Genomic DNA, 26,069 nt, shown 5'->3' with positions numbered 1-26,069 from the left:
AGAGTCATCAATAAGCCAACAGTCCTCTGGCCTTGGGAGATTAAAGTTCTCAGGGAGATAATGCACAGTTTTAATGAACTTTTCTGTGTTCCACAATGTGTTAACATTACAATGGGAAAAGCAGTAAGGTCAGTGTCACAAGAGGAGCTGGGAGAAGCTCTTCCCTGCCTCTTGGTGAGGTTCTTCTGGGTGGTCTGTGGGGAGATGATCTGCCCCACCTCTGGCACCGACCGCGGCGAGCTCCCCACGGGAGCTCAGCGAGGGCAGAGCCCTGCTGCACGCCCTTTGCTCAGCTGCTGGCTCCCTAAATGCAGGTGACAGCGCACAGGGACTGCCACTGCGTGCTTGTGGCTGTGATGGAAACTCCTTCTTGGCTGAGCCATGTCCCCGGGTGGGCTCTGCACATCTCAGCTGCCCCCTGCCTCCCTGCTGCAGTCCCGAACCTCTGAGTCCCTCGGTGCCGCCACCATCTGCCAGACCTTCACTTAACCTTGCCAGTCCTCTTCTCCCTGCCTTCTTTTTTTTTCAGGTTAACAAGGTAAACTTTGATTTTAAACTATTCAAACATTGCCTTGATTTATTTTTATGTTTTTATGCTAAGTATCTCTTACACCTGTGGCATTTTTGGAATAATTACATTTCTGGTATTTTAACAAATAGTTGCAAATTAAAGGAGAGCATGCTGAAGTCAGAACAGATGGGCTGAATAAATTTATTGATTTGGGAAGAATACCAAAAGAAATAACCTTTTTTTTTTTTTTTTTTTTTTTTTTTTTTTTTTTTTTTAAGCAAGAAGGAAGAAAAAAGACAAGTAAAATTAACAGGATAGTTCAGTTATCTTCTGAAAAAATGCCTTGAACTCAGTAGTAGCTGATGGGCTGCAGCTGCGAGAAGACAGAGGCAAGAGAAAGCCAGATGGGGATAATATATACCACAAAGGCAGCGTGAGCATACATGGCATGGACATACGTGGTACACACACACGTAAATGCAAGCCCAGAAACCCAATGGATTAATGGGTATGCACATTATTCCGGTGAAGCCATGAAGATCAGAGGCTGGGGTGAAACCACAGCTGTGTGCAATTGTTGGGGCTATTTACCTCCCTCTGGGGGCAGGAGCACCCCTCTGGAGCTCAGCAGTCAGTGATTTCAGAGGAGGCAGCAGCTTGGTGTGCAGCTGTCTGGGTGCAGCAGAGCCTCTCCTGCAGCTCCATTTGTCAGCACGGGTATGGCTGGAGCTCTGCTGCTGTGTCCCCTGTGGTGGGGCAGCCCCCAGGAATCCCCTGTGATGGGGTGGCCCCCAAGGACCCTTGGCTGGTACAGGTGAGCTCAGCTCCTCAGCTCCTGCGCTGGGGTGCTGACTTTGCTCTTCCAAGAGCTGCTGCTTTTTGTTTCGTGGTGTCACACCTTTGTATCTTTTCCCTGACAGCTGCTACATGATCCGTGGCTTTTAGACTAAGGCTGAGGGAAATTTCCTTCTCAGTTTTATGTGTCAGTTCCCGCACTGTGCTTGTTCTTCAGCTCATGCACCACTTCACTGCCTCAGTATTTTTCTGTTCCTGTACTTCCAGGCAGCAACAGCATCCCAAGTACCACGCGCAAGATCTGCAAAATTAGTAGCATGTATTAGGGAAAATCCTCTCTGTTCAGCCTTTCCAGCATACTGGGGAATGAGGACTTTTGGAAGTTTGTGTGTTCATTACCTTGATGAACTGCTGTGTTTTCCGTTTATGCATAGGCTGGGGTACCCAACTGCTGCTGGATGTTTTTTCACAGCAAAGTTCTAAAGCAACCTTTGCATGTAGTTGTGTCTATGGGAGTCAAACCTCCCAGTTGCACTCTGCTGTCCCTATAACGGTTAGGAGACCTGTCAGGGTGGTGGTGAGGTTTCAGTGCGCAGTGTGGGAACGTCTCCCCATAGTTCATTTCATATTTAAGGATCTATGGGGCTATTTCCTCATCTCAAAAATCAAAGACTTGGTGCATTTCTGTAGGGCAGACATTTGGAGAGGAAATCAATGTTTTCAGCTCCTCTTTCATTCCCTGTTCACTTTGGTCATTTGTTGTCGATTTGAAATGCTTTGCTTGGACTGACAGAGTGAAGCACTCCTTCAGCTTAGTTGAGATTGCGGAAGCTGTCTGAAAATAGTTTCCCTTGCAGGTCTCTCTGGCATTTATTACATAGAATTGCAGACATTAAATCAACAGAATTACTGCAATGCTCCAGCCAAACTGGTAGCTGGATCTATGCATTAATTTTCAAGTTCATTAGAGAGCTGCTTAAATCTGGAACAGATGAGGTTAGAAAAGGAATGAAAAAATGCACTATGAGTATCATGAAAAATATCTCTTAAATGCTGTTATTTAACCATTTTTTGCTAGAGTTTAGTAGCAGATTGCCAATGGGCATAGATGGATTTAAAAAAAGCTATGAAACAGGTTACGATTTTGAAAAGAGCACACTTTATCTTTCCATTATACTCTCAGAAAGAAAGCGGAATGGCTTTTTTTCTAGCTAAAAATGAATATGGTGTGCAGATTGTTCAGGGTTTTGTCTAATATGTTCAATTAAAATATAATTAACTATTTTCTGTAGTCTGGTTTTAGAAACATGCAAGTACATACTGTGGTGGGTGGCTGTGTATGTAGTTGCATTAAAAGAAGGATGTGCATATGGAGAAGGTGCCAGAGAAATTATTTGAAGGTCAAGGCTGCTTTTTGCACAGTGGAAGCTGAAGAACCATGGTCACTTAACACTGAAGAAGATTAAATGATTTCTGCATAGAATATTTTCAGAGAATAAGCCAGTTCAGATGTGAGCGCAAGTTTCAAGGATGGGTTACGAAGCAGAGAGATTCTGGAACTTTTTTTTTTTTTTAACCATAATATTCCTCTTTTTTTACAAGCTGTCATTCTGTGGATTCAGATTCCTGTTTTAACAGATTAGTAATACAGAAAGAGCTCCTGTGATCAGGAGCTTGGTCTTCTGCGTAGCCTGCAACACCTGCTGCTTATTTGGCAGAAGTCATTTTGGGAGGACTGCTGCAGGTGGGTCAGGCAGACCTGGCATGGGTCTTTATTTAGGTTATTTAGTTGTTAGAGCCTGTTAGGTATTTAGGTGTTATTTAGGTGTTAGAGCCTGATGTGGGCAGTATGCACGCAGCTCCATAATGTTGTTATACCATCCTCGTGCAGCCTGGTGAGCACCGTTGTGCTGTGTCGGGGCTGTGTGCAGGCACCTGCTCCCAGGGCACTCCTCACACTGACTCTGACAGCTCTAGATGCTGCTTTACCACGTAACCCTGCCTGTTGCTCCCCAAATTGGCGGGTGTGTGGCACGCTGAGCCCAACCAGGCGATGCTGGGTGCATTGTGGTGGTCGGCCTGCCTGCCCCTTCCCTGCCCTCCCAGCTAGGCCGGGGCCTGCGCAGGGCCCAGGCCTGTGTGTGCTCCAGTCACAGCGCTGGGCTGCTCTGTTGGGCAAAAATTCCCCAGTTTATGTAAATCTGTATTATATATTCAGTATGAATTAGTGATGTACTGATGTAGCTGTGACTAATGTATTACAGTTGGAAAACTATGTTGTTTGTGGTGATCACTTCAGCATTGCAGAAAAGGCAGTATCAGTGATAAGACTCTGGCTACACAGATGTAAGGGAGCCCTTAATCTTCCAAGTTGCCGTAATATATTGTTGTGTTTAAACAATTTTTGTCTAGCTTGCTAGTTCCAGAAGATAAATTTTATGACTATGCTGCTATATGGCCTTTTTTGAGTTTCATATCCTGAAAAATTTTGGGGGGAGTGAAAACAGAAATCAAGGAGAAAAAAATGAGAAAAAGAGCCCTTAGTGAGGTAAATAGTGACTGGGCTGCAGTGAAGTGCCTTGGGAATGAGCACTGGTGCTTACACCCTGGTCGCTGAGGTTATGGTGTGCAAGATTGGCTTTGTTCATCCCAAATGTCAGGAGCACTGAGTGCTGTCCTGTGACTTCACAGCTCACCTATTTCCCTCATTTTGGAACACCAAAGTAAATCAAATTTGGTCTGAGAGGAATAGTAGCTCCCTGGCCAAGCAGGGAGATCTCACTGTACGCTTGCCTGAGGAGATTAAGCCAGGTAGGAAATCTCTAAAATGGAATTAAAGTCTTTAGGCTCCTCCCAGGGGTTTCTGAGGCTTCAGTGTCTCTGACCACCCTTTTGGGAAGTGCAGCGGGTGCTGGCTTGCAGGCACAGCCTGTGTCCAGCTGACAATAAAGCACAGCACAAGGCCTGTCCACCTGTCCTTCTGTCCTATGAAATAAGTGGGCCTGGGCTGGATGGCCCACTGCTGCGTAGTCCCACCCGCACAGTTACAGAACGCTCCCCTGTCAGAAAATTTGACAGAGCAATTGGATAAAATAGGGAAAAAAAGGCAAAGAAAAAACTCAGTGCATCCACTGACAAGAAGGATCATTATGAGAATTCACCCACAGAGCCCTGGGCTGCCTGGCCCCCTGCCATAGGCTCCTGGACCTGTGTGTGGGATTGGCCATGTGAGACTACGGGGCTAAACGTGAAAACCCTGAGCCACTGTTCAGTTACGGGGACATTCGCTGAGGCACTGTGATAAATTGTTAGTGGAGCATTAAATGGTCCCTAGGAGGGAAAGCTTCAATGCTACTGGGTCACTTCAGCTTAAGCTATAGCACTCTTTCACTTGCAGATATTTTTTTTGGGGAAAAAAAAAAAGGTTCATTTCTAAAGGCATTTTTTCATCATCTTTTGCTCATTAAGTTGTTCAGGAAAAATTAACTAATGAGATTATTTGCCAGAAAAATTGTCCAGCTGGTGCTCTTGAACGCTAGTCTGTGCTTCTGGCTGGTACCATATTGTTAACGGCTCAGAGATGGCATTAAACACCACCTCTCTCCCAGCAGTGAGCAGGGCTCCCGCTGAGCTTCTCCTCCTGAGATCTTTCCTTATTTATTCTATTTTATTTTATTTTTTAAATCTAAGCATGGGGCTTGTGCCTCCCTTCCCGATAATGGCCACGCGAATGTCTCTGTGCATCTGAGAGGAACATATGGCTCGGCATTCCGGGCACAACCGTGGAGCCCTCCTGGGGGGAAGGCAACATCTGCCAGCTCCTGTGGCCTGTAAGCAAACCTACGGAGGCAGAGCTGTCAATGTCACGTCAAAGTGGCAAATTTACATCCCGGGGCAAGAGACTTCCCTCGTGGCAGGCTGTTCACTTGGTTCAGGTCTAAATCATTGTGCTCGCACCCAGCAGTGCTCTGCAGTCTGTAGGCTTAATGCTGGTATTTAGAAGGAAAATAGAGCCCATCAGTGTAAAGTTGGCTGGTCTGGAGTCCCACCAGGCTTGCCTTAACCTGTGAAGACCTAAAGTCTTTCCCTGTGTCTGTTGAGATCTCATGGCATCTACAGATATCCTAGGGGGGCTTATGAAACAGACAAAAAAAAAAAAAAAGGCTTCCAATTCTTACAGGAAGGATCATGCATTGGTATTAAATGGCTTAAGAGGACACTTTGCATCTGAAGTTCCTACCTGATGCGAGGGCAGAAGATGCATATCCTGCTGTAGGTGATGGAGTGTGGCTGTAACTCCACTCAGCAGTGTGACAGAATCTGGAGAATTATTTATCCCAGCCAATATGAGCCAAAAAAAAAAACTCATTTAGGGAGGTATTAGTAGAAGACTTCTATGAGGATTTGAATATCATTAGGTGGCTCTGATGTACCTTAATCTTAGCATGCTGCAAATAATTTTGGGAACTAGACTTTTTTTTTTTAAAAAGGCAAGTGGGAGAATTATAGAACAGCAGTGATAATAGAAGGCTTAGAAAGTATAGTGGATGAGGAAAGGTCAGAATAATTTTCCTTGGAACATTTCTGGACCAGTGGCATCTGACGTGCACCTGAAGAACCCTGTGGACTTTCCTTCCTCAGAGGGTTTTGGAGAAAAGGACTGTGCCCGCAGAAGATGCTGGTGGGTGACACAACATCCTGAGCTGTGGCAGGGGTTTGGCCAGGGTGGAGTTGTCAGATGCCTTTAAATTATGGGAATAGGAGGGTTTATGACCCTCTCTCCTGCACTGGAGGGGGGGAGAGGGGGAATTTACTTTCAAAGGTTGAAGATAACATGATGTTCAGTAGTCAGAATGAAAAGAAGGAAGAGTGAAATCTTAAATTTCATTTGTTTTAGCTCTCGGAAAGCAAAGAGGAAGCTTGAAAGTAAAATAAAAAAAAAAATATGAAATTTTTGTGGAAAGCTTTTTCCACCTCGCTTCTTCCTGGACCTCCCATTTTTAACCTAAGAATCTTGAAAGGTATATTAGCTTAAATTATTATGCCTGTGATGAAAGGAAATGCTCAGACTTATCAAATGAGGAAACATACAACAAAAGTGGAATAGATAAATACATTTTACTAGCGTAGATTTTTATGAAATTTTACTTTAAACAAAAGTTTTTGTTTTAGTAGTTACAAGTACACTGATTTACATTTTAGACAGCATGAATTTTAATGATCTCCTTTGAATTTCATTTAATGCCTTTGAGATTGACAATAAGATATCAACCATATTTCCTCATTTATCATTTTCAAATAGTTTTTCCCCCTGCTTGTAGTTTGCCTCAGAAAGCTGATTCCACAGCACGATTCTGAAGTTCATTAATACTATCGAGGATTTGTGTGGGGATGGCAGAGATAATCTAAAGCCCATGCAGAAAAATCTGCCTTTCAAACAATAATTAACTTCGTCTCTTGCTCAGTTTGGAGTTTATCAGCAAGGTTAGGATGAACTGCTTTAAAATCTATTTTTAAAAGACTCGTGGCATCGTTATCAACCCCCTGATGACCTGTAATGACTTGCGTGTTGCTCTGCCTGTCCCTGGGACTGCAGGAGGGTTGCGGGAGGTGGAAGGGAAGGAGCAGGCCATAATTCTTTTCAAAATTTGGGATTTATGAGAGGCTTTTGACGTGAGGCTCCTGCTCTGCCCTGCATGTATCCTGGCACAGGGTGCCTCCCAGCCAGCTGCCAAGCCCTGGGCATGTGCCTGTTCTTTGCTTGTCCTCTGGGGCCAGGCGAGCAGCCTGGTTATTGCCCAGGGCAAGGGGAGCACACAATGTCACAGGTAGGCAGAATTAATACCCACATTTAAAACTGTTGTGGAAGTTTCTATCAGAAATAAGTCAGGATCTTCATGGCATCTTCTGCAGGAGCTGGATGATGAGCTGCTTGCACCACTGGAGGAGGTGGGTAGGGAAAGGATGAGGAGAGGCAGCCGAGGTGGGAGGGAAACTTGGGGCCCAGGGGTAGGTGCTCCACGAAGCTCACACGTGGCACTGGAGGGCCAGTGTCAGCTGGGGCTGTGCCAGCCTGCTGGGTGAGGTTTGGGGGGGCTGCTCGCTCTGCAGCTTGGCCAGCCAGCATCTGATGCCCCTGGACATCCCTGGGGAGGTGGGCTCTCAGCCGGGGTGGCTGGGGCAGGCTGGCACCACAGTGGCTCACCAGCTGGCTCTGGCGATGCTGGCTGCAGCATGGGGATCCCCAGCGGTAACTCTTCCATGGAAATATCAATAATGCACTAGAAAACACTGCTGAATATTCTGCTGTACATATATACTTTGCTAAGACTGGGTCTATTTGGGCATTTAGTTCTTGTTTTGCAGCTGCTGGGTATGTGACAGATGAATGATTGTTAAATTGAGAATTTCATTGTTTCAATGAAAATGTGCGTAGCGTGGATTTAAGTACTTCCCTGGACAGCAATATTTCCGTATTTTCTAGGACCCCATGGAGATCTTAATGATACATTAAGCTCTTTAAGTGGAAGCCATAACAAGTTACCAGAGTAGGTGTTTAGGTAGTGGGACAGAGTTTAGGAAACTTAAAAATCACTTGCCAGTTCTGCTGCAAACTTCTGTATGAACACAACTATTTATTTTGTAGCTTGCTCTTTTTAGAAAAGCAATGACAGTTTCCTTTTTCTCACTTCTATTATCATTACTTCGCAGATTTTAACTGGTGACGTCACTGGTGGATGGTTTTTTCTGCAGGTGATGTAGATAAAGCCGCCTATATGGCTTTTACTATATTTCCCAAATATTGTTTCTTCAGAAGAGAGGACAGATTAACCACAAGTCACGTTGAACACAGATTATTGAATCATCAGGAATTTTACACTGAATCATGGGTATGTGCTTTAGAAGGTATATACAATCAAAAAGCTAACTTTAGATTTCTTTCAAAGCGTTGCACAACTCCTTGGTGGAAAAGTATCCCAGTATCTCACGTACTAGTAACTGTTGTGGTTTTTGTGGTGCCCGTTACTGAACTCAGCAGCACATCCTATTTGGTTAAGGCTTTTTCCTTTTACCACTTTCATTTGGGTAAGAAAGCAAAGAGCAGAGCCCAGGCTTTGTGAATCAGTGAGCGGTGCACAGAAGAGCAGTAACCGAACACGTTCAGGTGTGATGTGAAGGCCAAGACGGAGCCAGGCTACCGAGCTGCACACCCAGCAGAAAGGGGGAGAGGGAAGGAAGTGTGTGCTGCTGGTTTGCCACGCTCCTGAGAGCTGCAATGTGTGTGGAATCAAAATGCTGTTGTGAAGGGAAAGGCACAATTCTGTCCATGGTATATGAGCCAGAAGGGACTGCTTGCATCACGTCCTCACTGTGGGTTATACATGAGCAGAAGGCAAAAAACTTTAAAGGCATTAAGAGCTTTAGCTTGAGCAGATGTAGGGAGACATCTCCCTACCTCCTCCTCCCGGTAGTGATCTATGAAATCAGTCCCCTGGGTGTGTTGTAACCAGATGTGGAAACATTTCCTTTTGAATTTATTTCAGCTATATCAGCAAGGAAGCTTTAACCCGGCCTTGCTTATCCTTTGCTTCTCACTCTGGTGGAGCTGCTGTAGATGTAACACGGCCACCCTCACTGCCTCCTGGGTTAAACGCAGGGAAGTCTGATGCTGCCTCAGGTACTCCTCTGCACTGCCTTAGTGGCTGCTGACTTGGGTAACGCACAGGTTTAGGAGATGGCCCAGGTTCCTGACATGCTCCCATATTGAGTGCAGCATCAGAAGGGAGGCCCGGAGGCAGGGAAGGCCGTTCTGTATGCACGTGGAGCCAGGAGACCCCCAAAGGTGTCTGCCTGTGGCTGTGGTCCCCAGAGCCTCAGCTGGAGCCACAGCTCTGGGCTTAGAGGGGTCACAGGAGGGGGTCCCTGGGGAGGACACCCCCACCTCAGAGACTCCTGGTGACAGCCAGGCTTTGCTTTTACCTTTACTCCTACACCCGCAGGGCTCCTGAGTGCCGGCAGGGACAGCGCCAGCTCCCTGTGAGGGGGACAAGGACTTGCAGGGATGTGAGGTTTTTGGGGGATGTGGCTCCTAGTGACAGGGGTGCTTGAAGTGCCTGGGGGAGTTACGGCACCGGTTTCCATGCAGACTTTCAAGACCCATTTTGTTATTTTTTAAAATTTGCTGCTGAAGGGCTAAATTGTAATAGATTTTGAGTGAAGATCTACATAGGTGGGGGAAGGTAAAATTTTCCTTCTATAACTCATCCATGGTAATTAAGCACAGAAAATTTCAAGCCTAGATGAGATTTTGTATACCAAATATAGCAAGGTAGACTATTTTTATTTTAAAAGGAAACACAACTTCCAAGAACTTCACCCTTAAATTACTCATCCACGGTACTGCTCTAACATCTACCTGCCTTGTGAACAGTCAAAATCTGTACAAAGGTGTCAATTATACTGGAATTGCCATCAAGTGGGAACAACTTTTTTTCCTCCAAAGATCTTGATGTTGCTATGCATCTAAACACTGTCTTAAATAGATCATTTTCCTTCAGTTGGAAGGGACCTCCGGAGACTGAGTCCCACTGCCTGACCTCTTCAGGGCTCACCAAAAGTTAAAGCATGTTATTGAGAGCAATATCAAAAGGAAAGTATGGCTTCAGCTCACTGCTGGGAAAAGCAAAAGCATGTCTTAGACTTAAACCTGGTTTCTGTTCAAAGGTTTTAAGTAGCAGTGAGACAGCTGTACCTCTTAGTAAATAGTGTTGATGGTAATTATCTTGGTAATCGCAGCAGAAATGTACAAAACGGAGAGGAAAAAAAAAAAAACACACAAAAACAAACCACAAACTGAGATGATTTCTGCACTAAAGGTTCCCTACTGGAAAGCAGTGAGTGGGAATGGATGCTTCACTTGTGCTTTACCTTCTCCCAGTGAAGCACACAGCCTTGTGTCACTTGGACATTACTCACTCCTGGTACAGCTTGAATGAAAATGTTGGGTCTTCAGGTGCTGTTTCTCAAGGCCTGGTGATTCTGTGATCACAGGTGGGAAGTGTTCAAGGTTTTCTCCTTTATTTACTCTCGCAGTTGACTGGCTTAGAAGGCCAAGGTCTGTAGGCATCACCCATCCAACAGAAGTGGAGCCACCAAGGCTGATGCAGGGCTTGGGCACAGCCTTGCTTTGCAGTGAGCTGAGTAACAATCCTCATGTTTCTCGTTGGGCTGTGGATGTCTGCCTTCTCCCAGGAGGCACAGAAATGTAAGCATCTTCTGAAGCTTAACAGATCTGCGTGTGGGAGCTGCTACAGTGCAGTGTCTCAGCCATATCATTAAATGCTGGTATCTTTTACTCAAGTGCACAATTTCCTCTTTTCCTGCATTGCTTAAATGCAGTTATCAGGGATAAATGGTAATAAAATAGTTTCCCCAAACTAACTACCTGTTAGTTCTGAGACAGGAAAATAACTAATTAGAGCCCAAGCACTGCTGCTTAATGCTAACATACCAAGTACGTATTTCAAACTCCCTAATAGTAATTTCAGTAATGTCATCAAGCACAAGATGATTTTACATGGGGGTGCACATTCGTTATGCCTTGCTCTATCAGGACACTTCTGCCACCAGCAGGGCAGTTTGCTGGGCAAGGAGTGAGGACTATCCCCAGAGCATGTCCCTCTGGCTCTATGACACCCGGACAGCCCCGCTGGCAGTCCCCAGCAGCCCCTGGCTGCGGGCTGGGGGCTGACTTCTGCTCCCTGACCCTGCAGTAAGGTGAGGGAGCCACTGAAGTGATGCCCAGAAGGGCCGTGGTGTCCTGGGACCTGTTCCTGCCCAGCCTCCAGGGCAGCAGTGCTGGAGCTGGGGCAGCCCAGGTGTTATTTCCTAAAGAGCTTTTCTAGTGCGCTGCGCTGTGCTGCTGTAGCTGGAGGGTTTCTCCTTGCCACAGGCTGTATCTTGAAGTGCACCCTTAAAAAGGTGAAGATCTGCAGGGCTATTAGCTGAAAAGAAGTGTTGGTAAAATATAGAGTTTTCAGCATGTTTCACACACATTCAAGGGGAGAATGGACAAGTTGTCATAAGAGCTTCGCTGAGTAGCTACTGAAAAGATGAACCCTGCTTAAAACTGCAGGGCTAGGAGAAACATCAAACAGGCATCCACGTTCTTGTGATGCTCAGAAGAAACCCATATAATCATACAATTAGCCACTGCAGATTTCTCCATGTGAGAAGGGGGATAAAGATTAGAAGTGATCTGGTTACTTTTATTCTTTTTTCCTCTTTTGGGGGGTTGATGGTTCAGGGCCATATCCTGATCTAGTTATTGATAGCTACCATACCAGCAATTAAATGAAAGAAAGTGATTTTGCATGTCAAGAGGCAATTGCTATCCTGATGTAGTCTTTGGTCTTAACGTGGCAGCTGTCCTTGTCAAAAGTCAATGCAAACACAGTTCTGAGTAGATGAGGAAGTAACTGATGTATTGGTAATGAATTAAATTAATTTTCACAAAATGAGCCGATGGCAGGATTTCCATAAATTATTGTGGCTTTATGCTGGACCTGCTGCTATAGCACAGATGAACTGTTTCCTTGCTGCTGAGCTGAAAATGAGTGTTGGCAGACAGAAAGAACCAGCTTTATTTCAAGAATAATACTAAATACTATGTTAAAAGGGTTCTGAAAATATTTTAAGAAAATGCTTTATGAAAGGGCTTATGAAAGGTGCTGAGAGGTGACTGCTAAAAAAAAATAACCACGAACTCATAGTTTAATTATTGTATATCGAGGTCCAGTTACCTGGTTCTGCTAAGTGGCTCTGCTGCAGCCAATTAGGTTATTTGCATGAGTAGGGACAGCAGAAGTATTTTCTCTATTTGAGCAACAGAAGTAATGCTAGACAAATATTTAGCTTATGATCATAGTTCACGTAATACTAAATTTACCATACAAATATTTGACTTTTTTGTTCTTTAGTCAGTTCTAAAAAGTATATGTAGTAGTATGATGGGTTTGGAAGGGGAGAAGTAACTGTGGGTCAGGCAAAGAACTTAGTTTTGTTTCTAGCTTCATTTTATTTGTGGCTGCAGGGCCAAGCAGATGGGGCTTATGTGCTTGTAGGGTAGCAGCAAAAATGGTCCATCAGATCTCCAGAAGTATTTTTCAAATATGTTGGCTAGTGGAGCAGGAGCTGTTCACTTTTTAAAGTCCTAAAACACAGCTGATTTTGCTTGTGCATCAGATTTGTCACTGTTCTTGAACCGCCAGCAAGAGCTTTCCTCCCATTACTGCACGGGTAAGTGAGACCAGAATCCCTGCTCTCTCCTATTTCTTAGGGGGAGAGCAAAAGCAGTCAGAGTGAATGCAGGAGACTCAGCTTTATTTAGGTCACTGACTGTTGGAGAAGGTTTTAAAATTAATATTACAAGCCTTACGTTTATTCTTTTCCCTCCCTAAAGTGGAAGGCCCTGAATAGACGCACGGCTGCTCCATCTGAATGCAAATGGGAACAGAGAAGTCCCTCGGGAACGCCTCTCCAGGAAGAGGTGTGGGCATGCTGCCTTGTTTCGGGCACTGTTGGGGTGCTTGCTAATGCACCCCCGGTCTCACTGTGGTGAAGATACCTGTGTGAACTGGGGAGTCTGGTGTGGGTGCCACCACCGCCCCTCTCCCAACTCCCCAGTGCCCAGGGCAGTGGGATCTGGGGACAAATCCATCTTGCTGCTCCTCCCCTGCTCTGCTGCTGCTTTGCATTTGCCAGCACAGGGCTGGGATGTAGGAACATGGGAAGTCTGTGGGCAATTCAACCGATCAGAAGATTCTAGAGGGGGAAAAAATTAAAAAAAAAAAAAATTTTTCTTTGCTGTTGTTTCACGCACGTTGTGAGCTTGCTGATATCACTGTTCTGCAGCCTGGGGAAGTGAAGGCAGCAGCCAGCTGGGGACTGCCGGCTGAGTTAACCTGTGAGGTTATCCATGAAAAACATGACAAACTTTTGGGGAGGTGCAAGAGGAATTTATAATATTATCTTTTGAAAACTTTTCAATAGCGTATCTTCACTCAGACCATTTACACTCTGCCAGATCTGTTGAATTTCATTGTTATAACGTTTAAATGTACATTTTTCATGTTAGCTCAAAATAACATTGAAACTGAAACAATTTCCAATGTTTTGATATCCTCTAAAACCACCCCCTAACCGTTTGTCTTGTAGGAGACTTCTGAAATGAACCTTTCCTTTCTCATTTAAATTCCTTTTTTTTTTATTCCTTGCTGGTCTTTTCAGGATTTCCCTTGGAACTGAAATTTCAAACCACAGCTGCCTCTGCTAAAAATACACTTGTTAATATATTTAAATGAAATCTGAAGTTTTTATACGCTCGGTTGTCTCTGGGAGCAGGGATTTTCCATAAAACATCAAATATTGGGAGAGATGGAGACTGTAGGGGCTGCTCCAGCACTTCCACCATGCGTGCTGGGTTGGGAGCAGGGGTTGCTGCGTGAGCCCCTGCAGGGAGCTCCATCCACCCACCCACCCAGGGGGTGCTGAGCCAGGTTCATGAAGAGGCTGAGCACAGCACGGTCCTGGGGTCAGGGTGCTCAGGGTAGAAGGGGAAGGTGGGAAGCCACATGGGCTTTGCCACTGAGCCCATCCAGGTGGTGTAGGATTTCTGAGCCCTGCGTGGGCCATGGCAGAGCCCCTCCAGCCTCCTGGGAGCTGCAGCTGTGGGGTCTCCCCCCCAGCATGGCTCTTTTGCTGTCCTGAGGTGGTGAGGGCAGCCCTGTGCATTCATGTGTACTCCCACTGATGTGTCTGTGCTCCAGCAGCTCAATATTTGATGCGTTGGCTCTCGTACAGTTCTGCTGGGTCTGGCAGTGAAGGTAAAAGAGAAAGCCAAGGCCTGTGCCCTGAGGCAGCCAGCCCCAGATTTTGGGGTTGAGATCGAGCCATGGGGGCAGCTCCTCTGTATCTTCCCCTGGAGCTGGCACAGTGGTTAAGGGATTGGGTAGAGGGGGAAGCAAAAATCCCCCAAATGTGCACTGAGCGCTCTGGCCAGGCACAGATAGATGTGCACCACTGGCAGAAGCTCCCCAGGAAATTACTGTAGGGTTTTAATGTAGATGCATCTCTTGATCCTAAAAGCCTGCAGAATTCTGTGCGACTGTCACTTGACACAGGATGTCTTGCCATTCAGATTTTCATGAATAAAGAGCAGCTGAGGCCAGCACAAAGAGACTTCTTCACTAAGATTATACAGAGTGCGCTTTTTATGCATTCTGCAGCTGAACCTTGCTGTCCCACCCCAGACCTTCTCAGGTCGCACTCAGTGACCTGTATGTGCCTGGTGCCTGCCTGCAGCGGAGGATCCACGTCGCACAGGTCCTGCCCCAACGCCCCAGCTCCGAGGCCGTGTCCCTGGCTGTCAGCAGGCCCGGCCGGTGCCAGGAGCAGCCGCAGCAGTGTCCCCGCGCAGAGCAGCTCGCTCCCCCAGCACTGAGGAGCTCTTTGATGGCTTTCCTCTTTGCCTGCTGCCAGCTGATAACGTGCCTGATGTCACTGTAGCATCTCCCCTTCTCCTCTATCTATGGCAGAATTTGTTCTTTAAAATGACTTCAGAGTGGCAGTGCTTTGCAGCGGGGCCTGTTGGACGGGGCATGGACCAGGCTGTGAGATCAGCTTGTTTGAACGATGCACAGCCAAAAAGAGAGGCACCTTGAGCAGCCAGGACTCATGTATGTGTGAGGGAAGGTGATGCCTGGAAGGCTCTGGGGTCACAGCAGCGGCCTGAACGTGAGCTCCCAAAATTGAAAGGGCAACGGTGGCCGTGGCTGCTGGAGCTGGCCTGAGGCAGAATATCTCAGCCTCAAAGAACTGATCCTCAGCGTGGGCAGCCACACGAAGGTGTGCTTGTTGACCACACCAAGCACCTTTCTTCTGCTGAGGGCTCCAGACAGGGGCATTTCACCAAAGGTGCTCACGACTGATGTGGGTGCTGAGGGTGTGATCGCAGCGGGGCACAAGCCTACGGGTGCTGCCTTCGCTGTGCTTCATGACAATAGAGCAGGAATAAGGCTTTTGTTTTAAACAGGGAATGGCAAGATTATAAATGCTTTAGTTTGATGTGCTAGCATGACATGAACGTCAAATGCACTGAATATTTAGGCAAGTTAAAAAATGTTATTAAACTTTTTCAAGTGTGATGTCAATAAACTGGTACGAATACTTCAATATTTACACGCACGGCTCTATTAAATGATTATTAGTGTGAGCACACTCTCTTCCAGTCAGATGAAGGAATATATGCCATTAAAAAGTTAACTCTAATTTCCAATGTAAGATTGTCATTAAATTACTGTAAATTAAAATGGGACTCCCTCAGGAATTTAAAGAGATTGTATATCAGAGGGAAGACACTGCAGCAAATACAGCCTGCATCTGTTTAGCCAATATCATCAGGCTCTTAAAACTGAAATACATTGATGTAATTCTTCATAGTTTCTATTTCTGTGAAATATTTTACACTGTGTGTGTGTGGTAAGAAATCAGCAGGCAAAAGAAATCATTAGACAATGGAGTCTAACAGAGTCTGGAAAGGACAGCAGTTATTTCTGGGAAGAGATGGCTGGGGGGACACGGGGCTGCCTGCGGTGGGGCTGATCTGGAGTTCCTCAGGGCCTCTGCATATTTCAGGTACAGTGGGGTGAGACAGATCTCAGTGAGGCTCTTCCTGTGCCCTAACTTGCTGGGAGTGCATTGCCCTGGTGCTGCAAACTCCTCCCAGGCGTTTTCTGTTCCCTGGGTTGTGGGGACGGTGGTGCCGTGGCTGTGAACATCACAGAGAGCATAGCAGGGAGAATGAATGTATTTTTATCTTGGCTGAGCACACTTTCTGTACTGATTGGGAATGTATTGCCTGGCTTCAGCTGGAAATGGCAAATACATCAGAAGTGAAAGGCAAATTCATCTGTGTATAACTTATGTCAGAGCTGCCATTGATGTGACAAACCCAAGTTATGCCAGACAAGCACAGTTGGACTGGAGTAAAATCTTCTGCTTTGTGATGCTCCAAAAATTTGGCAAGGAATTAAGTAAGCGCTGTCTTTCCAGCAAAGGTCTGAATATTTCAGTGGGTTGCAGTTCCCAAGACCAGGGGATCGTGATTTGGCATAGGGCTGGCCGGGACGTGCGCCGGGCTGATGGAAGTTCTGTCAAGCTGTGAAAAGGCAGCGCCATTAGGCAGAGGCTGGAGATGAAATGTTTTAATTAGCAGGCTCCATCTCCTGCTGTTTTGCCCTCAAATTCTTATCGATGTGAGCAGCTGGGATGCGGTGCCAAACCTGAGGATTGACCTCACATGCAGAGAGAAGCACCTGGGAGCAATGTTTGTGTGTTTAGAAAGTTGTGCAATTTGTCCATGTGTTTCAGCACCCCCCGAGGAGAACGGTCCTTCCCTTCCCCTTTGCTCTGTCCCGTTTTTGGTGGGGCCCAGAGGACCACGGAGACAGTGGGGTCAGGCTGTTGTGCCCTGTCTTATAGCATGGGAGCACTCCCAAACGGGGCACAGCTCCTGAAGGTCTCCTATGGACCATCCTGGGTGGGCTGTTGCCAGCAGGGGTTTGGGAGGCTGAGCTAGGCTGGCAGTCCGTCCCTCAGTCTCTGTGAGCCAAGGAGGAGAACAGGACCATGGTGTGAGCTGGGCAGGACACAGGGCTCTCAGAGATGTGCTCAGAGCCTTCCCCATTCGACACTGGAACTTGCCAGCTCTGGCAGGGTCAGCTGCTGGGTCATGCCAAAGGGAACACCCAGCCATGCCTTGCCTGTCCCCAGGAGGAATGGGCATCCTCAGATCGCAGATGGCAACCCAGAAAAGCCTTCAAATTCAGAAGTGCTGAGGGGACAGGACCAGGAGGATATAGCATGTATACGTGTGGGGGTCCTGGGGAATGCAGGGGTTCCTCCAGCAGCAGGAGGACCTGTGAGGTTCATCTCTCCCACCCCTCTGTCCGATGGGCAGCAGTCTGGCTGTGCTGGCCAGACCCCTTCCTTGCCCTGGGGGTGGTCCCGCTGTGCTGGAGCGGGGCTGGATTTGGAGTGCAGCTCTCAACTAGAGGCAGTAAAAATGAATAATGGATCAGCTTCTTGGAAGACTGCATGTGGAGTCAGAGACTTCTGAGATCACAGCAGAAATCCGTAAAGTAAGTCTCATTTGCCTGCAGTGTCTGGACCTAATTGGAGAGGGGGGTCAGGTACGACTGAGTTAGGAGGGTAAATTTTGAATATACAACTCTGTAATTGCTACACTTCCATGCTCTGAGACATTACCAGAACTCAGCAGTGAAATTACTTCCTTATTAATTTACACAGCTGTGTGGGGGAGGAGATGGGATGATTGCCTTTCTTTGGGGTGATCAGAGGAGTCCTGACCAGGTGTGCTTTGGTCGTCCTCCAGCAGCAGAGCAGGCATAGTAGGAACACACACAGCCTCCTGTCCAGCTTCAGAGGTGTTTCTATTTCTGGCTTTGGTCTCGGTCTTGAATGTAGAAGATAACAGTGGAACTCATTAAAATTAGAGTGGTTTTCAAGGGCCTTTAATGATATCTTTGTAACACACTGTAAACAGAGTTTCTGTAGGATTTTTGAAACATTGCATCAGAGTCGGTGGAAATGCATCATTCCTTCACTCCTCCAGTGAGCAAACAACTAGGAGGAGGTGGGGGAGAAAGGATATGTAGTCACATCCATGAAGGTCCCCACAGTGCCCCCAGTAAGAAAGCCAGGGGTGTTTGTAGGGCCAGAAGCTGTGCAGGGTCTCTGTGACAGCAGGGCAGGGTGCTGGGATGCAAAGCCTGCGGGAAGGGAGCCTGCCCGGTGCTTGGGACTGCTCATACTGGAAAAAGAGTCTTTTCTACTTGAAATGCAAACCTAGCTGCTGGGTTTGGAAAGCAGATGTGAGGAAGCAAGGCAGTAACGTATCTTATGAGCCACCTGAATTTGGGCTGACCCCCCAGGCTTGCCAGATCCAGGATCCGAGGCTGTGGGCAGGCTGTGCCCGGTGCTGGAGCCTCAACCTCCCTGCCAGGGCTCCGCATGGCAGACACCTGCGGGACTTCTGTGACCTGTCGCTCTGATAACCCAATTGATTAAGGTGTCGATTGATTAGCTGCCTGCTAATGAAGTGTTGGCTGATGCCACAGCAACTTCTGATACTCTGAGCTTTTCTCACTGGTGTCCCAGGCAGCTGTCAGACAGCTCATGCCCGCCACCCAAATGCACCTTTGCTGGGAGAAGTGATGTCAAACTTCCTTAAAGGCTACAGAGTACCTGCCACCTGGGTGGAAAAGAAGTAAAATACGACTGCAGAGCATCATAAACGGGCATCCCCCAGTGCAGGGTGTCACAGCTGCAGCCTCCACCCCCCTGTAAGGCAGCCCAGGACTAACCCGGACAGTTGCTTTTCACAGCTTGTGATTTGCGTGGCGTTTGCACTTGTTGGTTGGAAGAAATGTGCAAGTTGCCTGTCTCTGGTGTGCTGGGAGCTCAGACATACCAAAAAAGCCTGACCGGCATGGGGTCAGCTGTGCTTGCATCAGCCTTGTCTGGTGGAGCTTGGGGTATCTCTGCTGTGAGCCCTGTGCTCTGGGGGTGCTGGCACCTCTAGCAACAGGCAGGTAAAGCAGTGTTGTTCCCAGTGGGACATGAGGCTCCAGATACAGCTTTTTTGTTTTTGTTTATTTATTTATTAACGTTTTAGAGATGAGTGGGTTGATCTACCCATTAAATATCCTCACATACACATTGTGTATGAGAAATGAATTCTCCCTGCATAGTTAATGGTGGAATTAGAAACCAGCTTCTTGAAGGCAAGAATGAGGAATGGTCTAATTTTTCCCCCTTGCAGAAGAAGTTAAAAATGGAAATGGAAGCTATTGTACATTTTTTCCCAATTATAAATGTTCAAGCTGTTTACAAAGCAAGATGACAACAAACTTACTTTCCATTTAATGAACTAAAGATAACTGCAATGGGTATGAGTCAGCATGTAGAGCCCCTGAAACAAGAGTCTTGCACCTACATTTCTAACGGTCTGCAATAGGGTGGCCCTAAGGCTGTCTTTCCTTGCCTTTTTACAGGTTCCTGGGCACCAGCCTGACAATGCAGTTGCCTCTGTGCTTAATTTAAAACAACCGAGTCTACCTCTGTCCAACAGAACTTGCAATTGCTGATAGAAGTCCCACAGAGTCACTGGATGCGATGCGGTGCTCAAAACGTATGGTTTTGCTGCAAAAGGATGGATAGGAGTCTGCACATGAAGGAGAGAATGGGCGTGAGACCAAGTTCCACTTGCTGCACAAAGAGTGGGATTACCAAACTATTTCTACCATTAATGTTTTTATATTATATGTGTTGAAAGAAGTGTTGAAAGCCTGTATGATTCAAACTTTGACATCTTTAGAAGATACATTAGTGACAAAATGAAAAGGTCTTCAATTTTTTTTGTTTGTTTCTGTTTTTCTTCAGAGATTAATTTACTTTCAAGCATGCTTGCACGAGGACCACCACAACTGTGACAGTCTAAAGAACTACTTGCATTCATTCACCGTTTTCCAGCTCTGATCTGGGCCGTGGAGCAGTGAAGGGGTCGGGGGGCTCTCCCTGCTGGTGCAGCAGGGGGGAGCTGCCCTGCAGCGCGGCGCTGCTGGTGGATCTGCTGCGGCACCCGGCCGAGCTGGGATGAGGGATGAGCTCGCAACGAGCACCGCAAAGGGACTAATTAAGGTGAGCAATTTTCCTTTGTTTCCATTCTTCACAGCAGCATAATTGGAAGGCAGAGGCATTTTTGCTTAGAGAAGGATTAATTTTAACTGATAAATGCCCTGGTTGCAAATAATTTTCTGTAGACTACTGCAGTGACATTATTCAGCGAGAAGACTGCTCAGGCTGCAGCCCAGCAGAACACTTACAAGTGAATTTGAGGTTCAGCTTCTGAGTGGTTCCAATTAACAAGAAGCACTTAAGGTTAGCAGATATGAAGAAGCTTCTCAGATCAGCGTCTCTGTGAACTTCTCTGGGCCCGTCCACAAAAGCACCATCCTCCTGCAGGGAATGTAAGGAGCATTGATAGCGGTGTGAAGAGGCATTGAAGCCCCTGGACTGGTGCTCCTCAGTGTTCCTGCAGTGTGCTCCTCTCCATACATAAAGAAACCCCCGGGGCCTGGATGTTTGGAGCTACCTGTGAGCAGAGTGGCAGCAGCCCTTGTGTGGAGGGAAGCTGTCCTCCCCGCCGCCCCTCGGCTTCAGGTACCTTACTGGGGTTTATGGGAAGCATTTATTTGATTTTGTTTTAATGCACAAATGCACAAAAGGAAAAACATTTTGTTATTTTACTACTTGAAAGATTAGAAGTCAGCGGTTGCTTTATGATCTGGTTCTGATTTATCCAACTGGTTTTCCAAGAGCAGGGTTCATGTGGATAACCAGCAGCCTTGGGGTTGTAGCCTTCTTTCCCCCTAAACAGAAGTCACACAGACTTTCCTTCCCAGCGAAGTTGGCTGTTGAAGCACGAAACATTTGGAAAAAAAAAAAATCTCTACCTTAATACCCTGCGATGCGTTCATATGGAGTGGTGTGTCCCTAAGCTTGTCTGAAACAACAACAAGGTCAAAAATTATCATGCTGAAACTTCCAGTATTGGAGCAACAAAGGCAGCAGATCTGTGTAAAAGGAGAAATGAGCTAATTCCATGCTGCAAGGACTGGAAATGCTGCATGTTTCTTGTAAGAACAAATACTGAAAATGCTTAACATTGCCAGGCTTCCACGTGTTGTACAATTTCTCAGTAATAGCAGAGAATTTTGAGTAACAATACACAATGAGCAATCTTACAGAGAACTGTGCCTGATGCTTAAAAAATTAAAGAAAGAAAAAAGAATTTGTAGAGCAAGGAGCGATAGGGGACAAAAGTCCTTTTCTCACTTAAAACAATTTTTCTAGAATCACTGAAAGTGACTTAAACTACAGGTTTCTGCAGTTCAGAAAAAGCTGCACAGAAAAGGCACTGCTAGCCATGCAGATAGAAAAAAAATAAAAAATAAATGAGAAAAACAACCAGCCAACCAATGCCCAAGGTACGGATTTCTTGTCAGACATGGCTATCCAACACAACCTTCCAAGGAAAAAAAGGTTTTCTTCTACCTGGCTTTAACTATATATATATGTTTTTCTCTCTCAACATGCAAAGTTCAAGGAAAAAGCTGTCTCCTACACTTGTCCCTATCAGCATTGTGCAATTTCAGACTGACTTGGCTGAAGGTGTGTGTTTGACAGAAAGGCGCAGTTGTAATTTTTCAGACCTAGCTAGGGATGCCAAATAAATCTATATCTTCTTGACAATTACATCTTTACAACAGCTTTGGAAAAAACAGCTAAAAAGTGAACTTATTGACAAGCTTTCTTATTAGAGGAAGGTCCTTTGGCAAGCCCTGTGAAAGCAACATTTCATGATGGATCTCGCAGAAGCAGCAGGTGTGGGAGGCCAGTTAGAAATAGCTTTTTACTGACAAACTTTTATTTTAGAGGAAATTTTTCTAACAAAGTCTTAGCTTGAGTCATTTTACAGTGGATCTGTAAAAACACATATATGAAGTATAAGTAATTTTTGCTCGAGTCAAACCACAAAGGAAATTGGTTTCAATGCTTGTGCTGATGGCATCTGTTAACAAAGGGGCCTATTTGCAGGAGCTGGCTGATGTGAACACATACTGTGCATTTCTTCATTTCTGAGAGCAGCAAGGAATGGCAGGGTATGGAAAACCTACAGCAGCAAATTGTAATGTCAGTGCCTTCGCCAGAATGCTGCCCCTTTCCCTGGGTGTGAATGAGGGGCTGCATGGGGCTTGTCTGAAACTGCAACGGCTCCTTGGAAATGACTGACTGCTGCAAGGGAAGGATGGCTGGGAGAGAGAACAGCACTTACTGATAACTCCTAGGAGTAACACTACAAGCCAAACGGGAAGCATTTCTAAAGTCAAATATGAGATTAATTAACGTTATGTGTGATCTGGTTACACAGGAGAGCTCGAGCCTCCGATTGTACTGCTTGTTCCACACTCATAACTCCCCCACAGCTGAGCTGTCAGAGAGGACGAGTGTAGCTTAATTTGGTTTGCTATTTAGGACGTCTATATATAAACTTAAAACAGGAATATAGGATGTGACCCTGGGGGGAACCCTTATCCACTCCTCCTCTATTTGGCCTACTTCTGGTAATTATTTTTTTTCAAGTAGGTGCTTATTCATGAAGCTCAGCGCTCATCTTATAATGAGTGTCTGTAAATTCTGCCAAAATGCATTTTCTGGTGTTTTGTTGCAGGGATCTTTAAAGCTGAGCAGACAGCTCTTACCTGCCAGCAGCGTAAAAAAGCGGTTCCTGTAGCAAGTGCTTTGCAACTTGCTGCAGCGTGGTCAGGACCCTGCTAGGGATGGAGCCCTCCTGCTGTCCTCCTGGGCAATGTCCCGCACGCCCACACGGTGCCTGTGGTTGCTGTCAGCCCCAGTGGTGTTCCTGCACAGTCGTAGCAACTTAGCAGGACTGAGCTGGCCAAACAAGGAGGGAGTTCACCTGCCCAGAGGAGCTCGCAGAAATCACAGCCTCTAAGTTCTGCGGAAAACAAAACAAGAAAGAGTGAAATCAATTCAGTGCTGGGAGAGAAGAAGCTGGCAGGACTCAATAGTGAACACCACCCAGTAGCTGGCCTGCTGGGTGCAATAATATTGAAGCAAAAATCAAAGCGACTCTTGCAGAAGCTGCGAGCAATAGATGAGCTGTCTAAATGGTGCAGCGCTGCGAGGACGAAGAGTGCTCAGAATGCGAGGCAGAGGCAAACACGGGGAGGGAGGCCTATTTGTTTGAGCAGGGGGCAATTAAATCTCCTGGTGGAATGTGAACATCCAGCTTGGGATGGAAATGCAACCAAACACACAGTGAGGTTGATCAGAGATTAAAAGAAAGCATGAGAATTTGGCCTTGCAAACGTTGCGCTGGCCCCATTAGCTGCCGGGGTGCAGACCCCTTGTTTTGTGGACCCCTCCTCTCTGCAGACCCCTCCTCTCTGCTGCTGGTGGGTGTGTGTGGCTCAGCCTTCACAGCACCGAGCACCCGAGGGGTGCCAGCTGGAGGGGGCCCCTCCAAACCAGCCTAAAGCAGGTCGTGCTGCTGGGCGGGGATGCCCCATTTTGGAAAAAAGAGGAAAATATGGAGCTGATTATATCCATTTGCCTCACAGCATTGCTGTGTATTGAAATCCCATACCTAAACAGGAAAATCATAGTCTAGTTCTGATCTTTTGACCAGAATGATATCTGGATTGCAAAATGCTAAAGAGGATTAGAGAGCTTGCACGGATCTAAAAGAGGTAATAAAAGATTTCACTTATTCATCAGTGTCACGCAGAGGCTACGTTTTCAGATATAATGAAAAAATGCTGTTTGTTGGAGTAGACAAAACAGAAAAGCAACTGCAATTTAGTCCTGAGCAGCATGAAGATGGGGTTATAGGCAGAGCTATCAAAGATCCATATTGTAATGGAGATCATAGCCAACCTAAAACATTCTTGTAAAAGGCAGCAAGCCAAAAATATATATGATAGTAATACTTAACTTGAGAAGAAGAGCTGCATATAATGGAATATGGTAATTGAAGGATCAGATAATGCAGCAGAACCACTTGCAGAAAAGAGAGCTCACTTGGATACAGTGGCTGAGAGGCTCCGAGTGCCTCGTGCCCACTGTGAGCACCCCGAGGACATCCCCTCTCACGTCTCTCCCTCCAGCTCTACCCCCACGATAGCCTCTGTGTTTCAAAGGGAAAGCGAAGGTGAAAAGGCGATCTCCAAAAAGTGCTCATCCTTCATAAAGGAGAAAACACAAAAGAGAGCACGCACAACCTAATTAGATTTGCCTTTATCAGGGCTTAAACACTTTCTGAGGAGGAAAAAGCCTGGTACCTCATAGTAAATCTCTTGGTATGGGTGATCGGGATTGAGGTGTGTCGGGAACTTGTCGAGGCCAATAGTAAGTTAAAGCACAGGAGGGAAACAAGGCCACCGCAGGAAGGCTTGATGAACTCCTTGTGACAGGTGCTCTCCGAGAGGCGAGCTTTCAGCCCTGGAGCTGCTTTTTGCAGACAGTGAGTCTGAGGCCGCCGTGCCCAGAGGTCCTCTGGAAGACCTTTGAGAAGACGCTGATAAGTGCAGCCAGGAAGCAGAGCCGGGTGGCGATCCCCCAGGAGCTGGGGGAACCAAGGTGCAGCGTGTTTTAACACTAGGAGCTGGTCTGTAACCTATTGCTTATGTCAGTCCTGACGCAGAGAGCAGAAAAGATCTGATGGAAGATTTTTAAAGAAAGATGGCAAAGGTGATCCTGGAAGTCAAAGACCAGCGAGTCTGATTTCTGCATCAGCAATTCAACAGCAATGGTGATGAAGAACAGAAGACCAGACTTCCCCAAACACATGAAATTCTCCTGGCTATTGGAGAGAGAAACAAAACACATCTCTCGCCCATATGTTAATATCTTGTTTGCAGCACTCAGAATCCTGAGGGATGCCTTTCTTTTACAGAAAAACAGCTTCCTTCCACCACGTATATTCTTTCTGTGTATCTTCAGATCCAGATCTTTCTGATTTCTCCATTTTCTTTGCTGTGGAAATACCAGATAGCTGTCTGGTTTTAAAGCATTACACACAGGAGCCTACAAAACAGGGAGGTAAATGTCCTTTCAAATATCACTTTCAATGTTGGATTAGATAAACCTAACTGTTTACATTCTTTGTATTGATTTCCAACAGGCTTCTTGTGCGAGTCTCATCTGAAGTCATTTGGGCCACGTCCCAGCTCTTGCCCACTTCATCCCCTTGGATTACTGATAAACCACTTTCCTGACATTTTTGGTAGGTTTTAGTGCTGATCTGATCCAGTTTAGCAAGAATGCAGGTGTTGTGCCTCTTGTGCCCAGTACTTGCTCACTGGGACCCTCTGGTCCCTGTCACCAGAGAGCTCCATAGGCCTCAGCTAAACGTCACATGGAGAAAGCTGCTGCGTTACTGAATGCCTGGTTGGAGGCCGGGTGAGCTGGTGTGTTCTTCATCATTCTTCAACCTTTGGTTTCTTCCTACTGTTGCTTTCTCAAAGATTATGAAGTGTCGTTGCAGTTCTGAATATGTCAGCTTTAATTTCTGAATGGTGAAAGATTGCTTTTCTTTGGGGGGTCATTCCAGTTTAGCTAAGGCAGATTTTAGCTTTTTTTTTTTTTCTTTTTTTAGTTTTCTGTTTGTCTTTTTGCAGTCTCTTTTAAACATGGCTTGTTTTCAGCCCCATGCTAACTACAAGACCTGTTTTATCCTAACTTGTACTTGTCTGTTGTCCTTCACAAGAGCTGGTAGCTGCAGAGAGGGTTCTGTTGTTCCCCCCCCACACACACACTTTTTTTTTTAACCCCCTTTTGTTTAGCCTCCAATTTTGCCATTTTTGTTTGTTTCCCCCTGGAAAACACGGCAGCCCTGTTCCCAGTGTGCCTGTGGTGATGAAGATCAGAGTGCCGGTGGGGCTGGTACCACAATTCAGCGCTGCCTGCTCTTTCTCCTGCTGGATTCTCTTCTGCACAGGACCTCTGGAAGTGGCAGTCCCCCCTGTTCCTCTGCAGCACCTAGAGAACAGTCACATACTTTTCTTGTGCAAAGTCTTAGGTCTCATTAAATAAAAAT

At 46.3% G+C, this 26,069-nt stretch overlaps 1 long non-coding RNA gene across 2 annotated transcripts; it reads left to right on the top strand.

Annotated features, from left to right (window-relative positions):
- The first annotated feature begins 1,152 nt into the window (after positions 1-1,152).
- Positions 1,153-26,046, top strand: LOC137856630 (uncharacterized). Of its 2 annotated transcripts, XR_011096658.1 has the most exons (5): positions 1,153-1,325; positions 19,829-20,086; positions 20,411-20,608; positions 22,680-25,072; positions 25,155-26,046. It is a non-coding gene; the product is annotated as an uncharacterized lncRNA (long non-coding RNA). The 2 variants fall into 2 exon arrangements; XR_011096659.1 differs by lacking the exon at positions 20,411-20,608.
- Positions 26,047-26,069: the final 23 nt, after the last annotated feature.

This window comes from Anas acuta, chromosome 5 (assembly GCF_963932015.1).
Source record: "Anas acuta chromosome 5, bAnaAcu1.1, whole genome shotgun sequence".
NCBI lineage: Eukaryota > Metazoa > Chordata > Aves > Anseriformes > Anatidae > Anas > Anas acuta.
This window is presented reverse-complemented; position numbering and strand designations above follow the sequence as displayed.